Source organism: Buceros rhinoceros, unplaced genomic scaffold, assembly GCF_000710305.1.
Source record: "Buceros rhinoceros silvestris isolate BGI_N320 unplaced genomic scaffold, ASM71030v1 scaffold23102, whole genome shotgun sequence".
NCBI classification, from domain to species: Eukaryota; Metazoa; Chordata; class Aves; order Bucerotiformes; family Bucerotidae; genus Buceros; species Buceros rhinoceros.
In genome coordinates this window covers 30289-37072 of record NW_010401445.1, presented here as the reverse complement: position 1 = coordinate 37072, position 6784 = coordinate 30289, and the positions used below count along the sequence as shown (strand labels likewise).

Sequence of the window (6784 nt, the reverse complement as noted above, 5' to 3'; positions counted from 1 at the left end):
CAGGAATTAAGCCTGTCAAAATCTACCTAAAACTTTAGTCCTGTATGACAATAAGCAGATGGGATTGATAATTCTTTCGGCAGTGATTCAGAGGGGTTTGTGAGTCTGTGCTGGGCATCCACGTCCCCTCTATAAATATTCTATGGCCAAATATACCACGGCTAATCTGTCTGACGTTCATTCACAGTTCTTAATGGCACAGGGGGTTAGGTCAAATACGAGGCAAAGCTGCTTCCTTCAGTAATGAAGGTATTGAACTTCAACCCACACTTCTATTGATTGTTTTCTTCCTGAGGGGTGAAAGATAAAAATGAAGAATCCCATTCAGAGAATAGTAATAACTCGATCAGAGCCAGCTCAGGAGGCCTTTGTCTGTTCTTTGTGGGTGTTCGTTTTCTGGTGCAGGAGCAAGCCCAGGAATTCACTGATGTGTAACTTTCCTTTCCTCACACCCACCCCATGACCCCAAGAAACCTCCTGTGCCATCGTGTTTTGCATAATATGTTAAAAAAAGTCAATTAAAAGGCTTAGAAATTTTTAAATAGATGAAAACGTTTGGATTTTTTTATATGGTGTTTTTATGCTCTTAAAAACTTAGTGGTTGGCAGAATGAAAAGAAAACAGGAAAGTAGAAGAAATCCCAACTATGAGCCCTGAGCCGGGCACATCCGCTGCAGAGAAGCCTTTAATGCCTGCACGGCTTTATTGCTACAGCAACGGGAACCGGCAGATGGGGTGGGATTTTCTACCAGCTCCAAGCGGGGATTTTTTGTGTAACATGGAAACAAATCAAATTGTCCTCATGCAAAATAATTCAATAGCTTTCAAACGTTTTTGAAAATTAAACTGTGCTGTTTGGCAAGAAGGTCAGGGCGAAGCAATCACTTTTACTGAGGCGGTGTTTGCCCAAGCGTTGAGGAGAAGGAACAGGCAATACTGAAGTGCAAGGAAGACTTTTTTCCTGGAGGTGGGCTACGCTTCGTGTGTCCGTTTCCCACCTCAGAGTGGGCAGTGTGAGGATACAGGCAGGTAGAAAGACAAGAAAGCCCAAAGTCTCCCACTGGAAGGGTTGTCACTCGGGTAACCTCGGTGTCGCAAGGTGTTTGGTATCAGGGTTTAGAAGATGAACCTCAACCCACACCTCCAGAATCATTTATCAACTGCCTTGTGGTGCCTTGAAGGATTCACCGGATGAAATGCCTGACAGCAGGGAAGATGTTCCCAGCATGCCCTAAATCTCCAAAGAACCTGAAAAGGCTTTCCATGAGTTGGAAGTTTTAAATTAGACATGTCTGGGGGTGAAACACACCCAGCTGGGACTTGTTTCCCAGGAGACACTGAATACAAAGTTAAAAATGGTTCAGATGGGAGAAGGAAATATTTTTATTTTTGTTTTAGACCCTCATTTCCACTAGTGTGTCTCTGGTTATTGCTATGGTCTGAGATGTGGCAGTGTCCCAGGCCAGGCTGGACGGGGCTCGGAGCACCCTGCTCCAGTGGAAGGTTCCCTGCCCATGGCAGGGATTTGGACTAGATGATCTTGAAGGTCCCTTCCAGCCCAAGCCAGTCTTCTTCCCCAGCCAGCAACAAAGAGCTGAACGACTTTCGCTGTCTTCAGTTACGGTGTTTGCGCCAGGCAGACTGAGGTATCTGTGGAGCTGCTGGCTGGAGCCCTGGGGCACCCGCTCTGCCCTGAGCAGCAGAGGATCAAGGGCAGTACTCTGTCCTGGGGTTCTCAACGAAAAGCTGTGCAGGGGTGGCTCAGCTTGTTCTCTGTTCCAGGAAAGCTCTGGACCAGGAACACGCTTCCTGGTGTGGAGGCGAAGGGATGTTTGTTTTGTCCTTGGACAGTGTGGATGCCAGGAGAACTTGTGAGACCGAGAAGCTCAGCCCCAATTAAAACAGTTTCTTTGTGCCATGTTGATTCTTCTGATGTCGTTCCCAAATGACTGGAGGCTGAGCGCAAATTGAGACCTGGTTGGGACTGGTCAGACCTTGGCTCGCAGGTGCTTTTTGGTGTTTCTGACCTGGTGGGGCCTTGCGCTCATGGTGTGAGCAGAGGAGTAAGAGCGGTCAGGGGGAGGGCTGTGAGTGTCAGCCGTGCACGTGGGCTGAGCAGGTTGTGTGTGCCCAGAAGGGCTCAGCGGTGCCGGGGGAGATGGCGTGTCTGCTGTGTGGGGGGAGACTCGCTGCTCCCGCACAGTGCTGCGAGAGAGCCGCCCGCAGGCACAGGTCCAGCCACACCAGCCAGGACGGGTCTCTCCACCCAAGCGAAGTGATGTCTGTTTTCTGGAAACCGAATGTGACCCGGTGTGTGTGCTGTAGGGGTGCAGCAGAAATCTGCAGGCAGGAGACACGTGCGGTGCGTTCCGTGCTGCGGTGTAACACACCACATACACCACGGCACGGGGATGGCCGTGGGCTGCCGCTGCCCGCGCAGGCACCGCCGAGTCCTCCCTGCTCTGGCAGCGCCGGGGAGCACCCTCTGACTCTGGCTGGACTCTTTCTGTTGGTTTTGTTCTGGCGTGGTTTTATTTGTTTAGGGGGATGTGTACGGTCATTCTGCCTTTAGGTTTCTGGGTTTAAAATAGTTTATGCTGTTTTTCACAAACTGTCAAAATATTTACGTGTGTGAGTGGTTGGCGGGTTTCTCCTCCGGCTCTTTGCAGAAGGCTGCTTTGGCAAAGTGCTGGCAGGCAGCGTGCCAGAGGTAAGCAGGCAGCCCAGGAGCTGGCAGCAGCTGCTCTACACCAAAGCCTTTGAAGACACTGTTTAGCTTTGGCAAAGTGCGGGCAGGCAGCGTGCCAGAGGTAAGCAGGCAGCCCAGGAGCTGGCAGCAGCTGCTCTACACCAAAGCCTTTGAAGACACTGTTTATCTTTGGAGAGGGGATAATGTTTTAAGATAGTTTTTACCATTATAGTCACACTTTGGTAACAAAGTTCAGTGCGATCCAATCACGTTTATTTAAGACCCAACCGCTATTGTAGGTGAAAACCTGGTTTTGGGTGCAATGGTCCTGCTGACGCTTGGATATCCTGTGGCTACCTGTGTTCTGGTGTTTCCCAAATTAGGGTATCAGCCAAAAAAGTACAAGCAGATGCATGAACAGTGGCCAGTTGCTGTGAAGCAGGAGCAGAGGGTCACTCTTCAAGAACTGCAACCATGTTGGTCAGGCTGGGTGTCCAGGAGTGGGGGTGTCAGGCACTGGCCTGGGGGTTGAAGAAGGCTGTCGGGTGGCTGCATGCGAGAGATTTCATGAGTCATTCCAGGCAAGCTGCCTGAGAGCAAAAGCACTGCAGAATTAGTAGATACATCACTAAGGTGGCACTGTCAGGGAGAGGAACATCACAGCTTTTGCAGAAGGAAATTGTGGTTTCTGTGGCCATTAGGCTCCTGTCGCAAATATATATTCTTAAGGGTCACCTCATAAAATATACTTGAATTTCCAAGAAAAGGTTTTGACGGTGTTCTTTCCCCTGGAGTCTCTTCTGGAAATGAAGCAATCGCGGAGAAAGAGGGATTGATCCTTCTGCAAGGTATAACTAAGGGCTACGCGCAGGCAGCAGGCAGGTTAGCAGTGAATTCACACACCCGTCCTAGCAGATCTCTGCAAACCCTAGGAAAGTGTCTGTGGGCAGTGGGGGAGAACAGTCATGGCTGAGACCGTTTGAGGTGCAGCATTTTATGGTCCAGAATACACGAGAGGGTGCTGAGGATCATGTGTAGAGGACAAACACGAGGGGTTTCCCTGGAGTATTAAGGGACCAACTGGTCACCTACAAGGAAAAATACGTGACCACTTGTCACTGCAGTAGGTTGGAGTGTGCTGCTTTGAGATCTGCTCTACCTGCTCGTGCAAAACACCCTGTGAACCCCCAGCCTTGTGCTGCTGCTTCTGTCACTATTCATGCTAGAGCGTAAGTTAACTAGAAAATGCCCCCTGCCAGTAACCATATCAGCGGTGGATAAATCCACACGACTTGTAGTCGGTGTGAGAACCGAAAATCCCAAAGCCTTTCTTCCCCAGATGTGCCCAGAGAGCTGGGCTGCAGAGAGGATCTGGGCTGGGACGGGGAGGACCCCAGCGCCAGCTGTTCATGCTGCCGCAGCACCGTTCCGGCCCAGCCGTCAAGTGGAGAGGCTGTGGTTGTGACACTTGGAGGTGTCTGTATCCTGGCGCAGTGGTGGCTGAGCGCTGCTTCCTTGCCGGCTGGGGTTAAAGCCCGACAATCTGTTTACAGACTTATCTTTTCATTTTTAAATAGCAAAATCACCAGGGTTTTGGCAGACATCTGAATCTCGTTAGAAAATGTACATCCAAAGCAGCTTACGAGGAGAGGGGGGTTAATTTTAATTTGGGTAGTGGATGCCTTAAATGTAAATGCTAGCACACAGTGTGTGTGTGTGTGTGTGTGTATTTATATGTGTACCTATGTATGAAAGTGAAAACTTCAATATCTTAAGAGTATTCTTTTCTTTCTATTTTCTGTACTAAAAACCCGATTGTTTTTTAAACTGAATCAGTAAGTCTAAGCATTCTAAGGGCATTGATTCAGTACAGTAATACAGGAGAGGTGCCTGTTTTCCTACCCCTGCATGACCTATTTACTGAGTAGCTGGTACGTGCTGGAGCTTACTGGGATATAGAAGAGCTGATCAGGTAATTTAAGATTCTGCGAGTTGTACACATTCAGGCTAAAATGTGATAATTGTAATTCTGTCCTTTCTCTCCATCCGTATTAACGGGACTCGCTGGAACAAAGTACGTTGTTTGGGAGAAAGTATTTTGAACAGCCGAGCCAAAGTGGGACAGTTATGTAACTCCATGTAAGCCTGAAATTAGGTGACTAAAGTTTGTCCTAGATGCTATATTTGTCTCTGAACTGTTGGCCTGGCACGCAGCAGTTCTGCTCGGTTTTTGTCTCCAGAAAGAAGCCCGGTGGGTTTGCGAGGTCTGATCTCTGTGTTTTCCAAAGCAGTACTGACACTTGTGAAGAAGACTCTTCCAGGGATTGTGGTAACTCCTCCAGCTTCTGCTCGTTTATTCAGTGTGGAGGTAACGTTAGCAACCTGTGAGCTTCCTCCCTGAACATTAACAAACGGCATCGTATTTGCCACCTCCCAGTTCCTGAGGTATGTAGCCACAAGTTTACATACCACGGTAACCAGTTCCGGAACCTGCTTCTTGAGTTTCTGTAGGTCCTTTGGACGACACGGTGCAGTTCTGTCACCTCTTACCATCCTAAACATACAGCTTCCTGTTTGGCCGTGTGGGGACAGAAATGATTTGCTCTTCCCTGCTCTACCTCTGGTCTAGTTGTGGTTTGAATTATCCTTTTTACCTACTCCCAACCCTTGTCTTGTCCTGCAGACTTGATTAATTTTGGGTTACTTAAACAGTGTAGAACACTGTCGGGCCAAGAAAACCTGCGCTGTGCCTCTTGCAAGTGTTGGGTGGGCAAGAGCATCCCCTGCTTCTGTTTCACTAAGGTTGGGTGGTCTGGCAGCTAATCCATCTTTAACCTGCTTAATATCTGTTGTGTGCTTGCAGTGCTTGGGTACTTTTAATTGAAATACTACGCAATGTTCAGTCGTTACGTCGTTGTCAACACTGTTACCTTGTCAGCCAAAGGCGTGATCTCCTTGGATGATGTTTGTGAGGTTAACTGGAGCGGGTCGTGCTGGTGGTTGGTTGTTACTCCTCTGTGAGTTCACACACTGACTGACATACCTTGCTCCGTGCCTTGACTGAGCTTGAAGGAAGCAGCCTCTGCACAGATTCCTCCTTATTTATTCTGCGTATCATCCTTCCTGTGGCGGGACTGTGAAGTTAGTGATTAAATATTGATTTTGTTTTTTAGTTATTATTATTACTGAGAGTGAAGAAGTACTGTTAGTACTGGACAGTGTGGTTGATCTACTGCAACCAGAGAGGAGCCAAAGCTGTGCCAGGCTGTGAATGCTCTTCCAGTGCATGGAAGATGGCTTCAAATCCTGTTTTCAGGAGGGTACTCAGACAAACCGGCAGGGCTGAGTTTAGCTATGAGGTGTAATGGGGTGGAATGACTTTCAAACCTTTCAAACCTTGGCTTCCGTGATTGCCTGCCCTGGCTCCCACGAGGGGTGCAGCGGTGGCACGGCAGCCGCTCCAGCTGCACCATCGGTGGGAACTCCAGCTGTTTAATGTCTTCACAGTCCCTACATCCTGGGGGTCCCGGTTTTGTCAAGATGTTGGTGTGACGGTTAGAACAGCTCTAGGAACGTCTGTAGCAACTCAGTGATGTGAGAGTAAGTGTTGAAGGAACGAGAATTCCTGTTCTGTGCGAATGAAGGCTGGGGAGAAGAGCCTGCCTGTTGCTTGGGTACACACGACAGGGAGCGAAGGGTCTGGCTTGTGACGAGCTAGAGAAGGCGGGGAGGTTACTGGAAGATCCAGAGGCTGGAGTTTGGGTTGCGACCAGCAGCATGGCTAGCACAAGCTACAGAGGAACTGCTCTGATAACGTTCTTCTGGGACGATGAGGAGGGTTCAGGAGGTCGTGATTATGAGGACCGTATTTTTTCCTACTTACACATGGTAAGACCTTCAGAGAATGTTACTTGTGTCGGAAGCAGGCAACCTCTTACTGCAAAAGCCGGTCTTATCACCCACTATTCCAATCAGGGGCCTTTTAAGGGACTAAAGACTGAACTGCAAAAAATAACTGCACTTTCTGTTTGGAACTTACATCCTCATTTTTTTTTTTTTATTAGTGAACGGTTTGAACTTTGAAAGAGGGTTTCC

General features: G+C 48.6%; 1 protein-coding gene across 1 annotated transcript in view; it reads left to right on the top strand.

Moving 5' to 3' along the window:
- FANCM (Fanconi anemia, complementation group M) overlaps window positions 1-6784 on the top strand; it is a gene marked incomplete at its 5' end in the record, with an annotated part of 39473 nt that overhangs the window by 18062 nt on the left and 14627 nt on the right. The gene's annotated exons all lie outside the window — the stretch shown is intronic.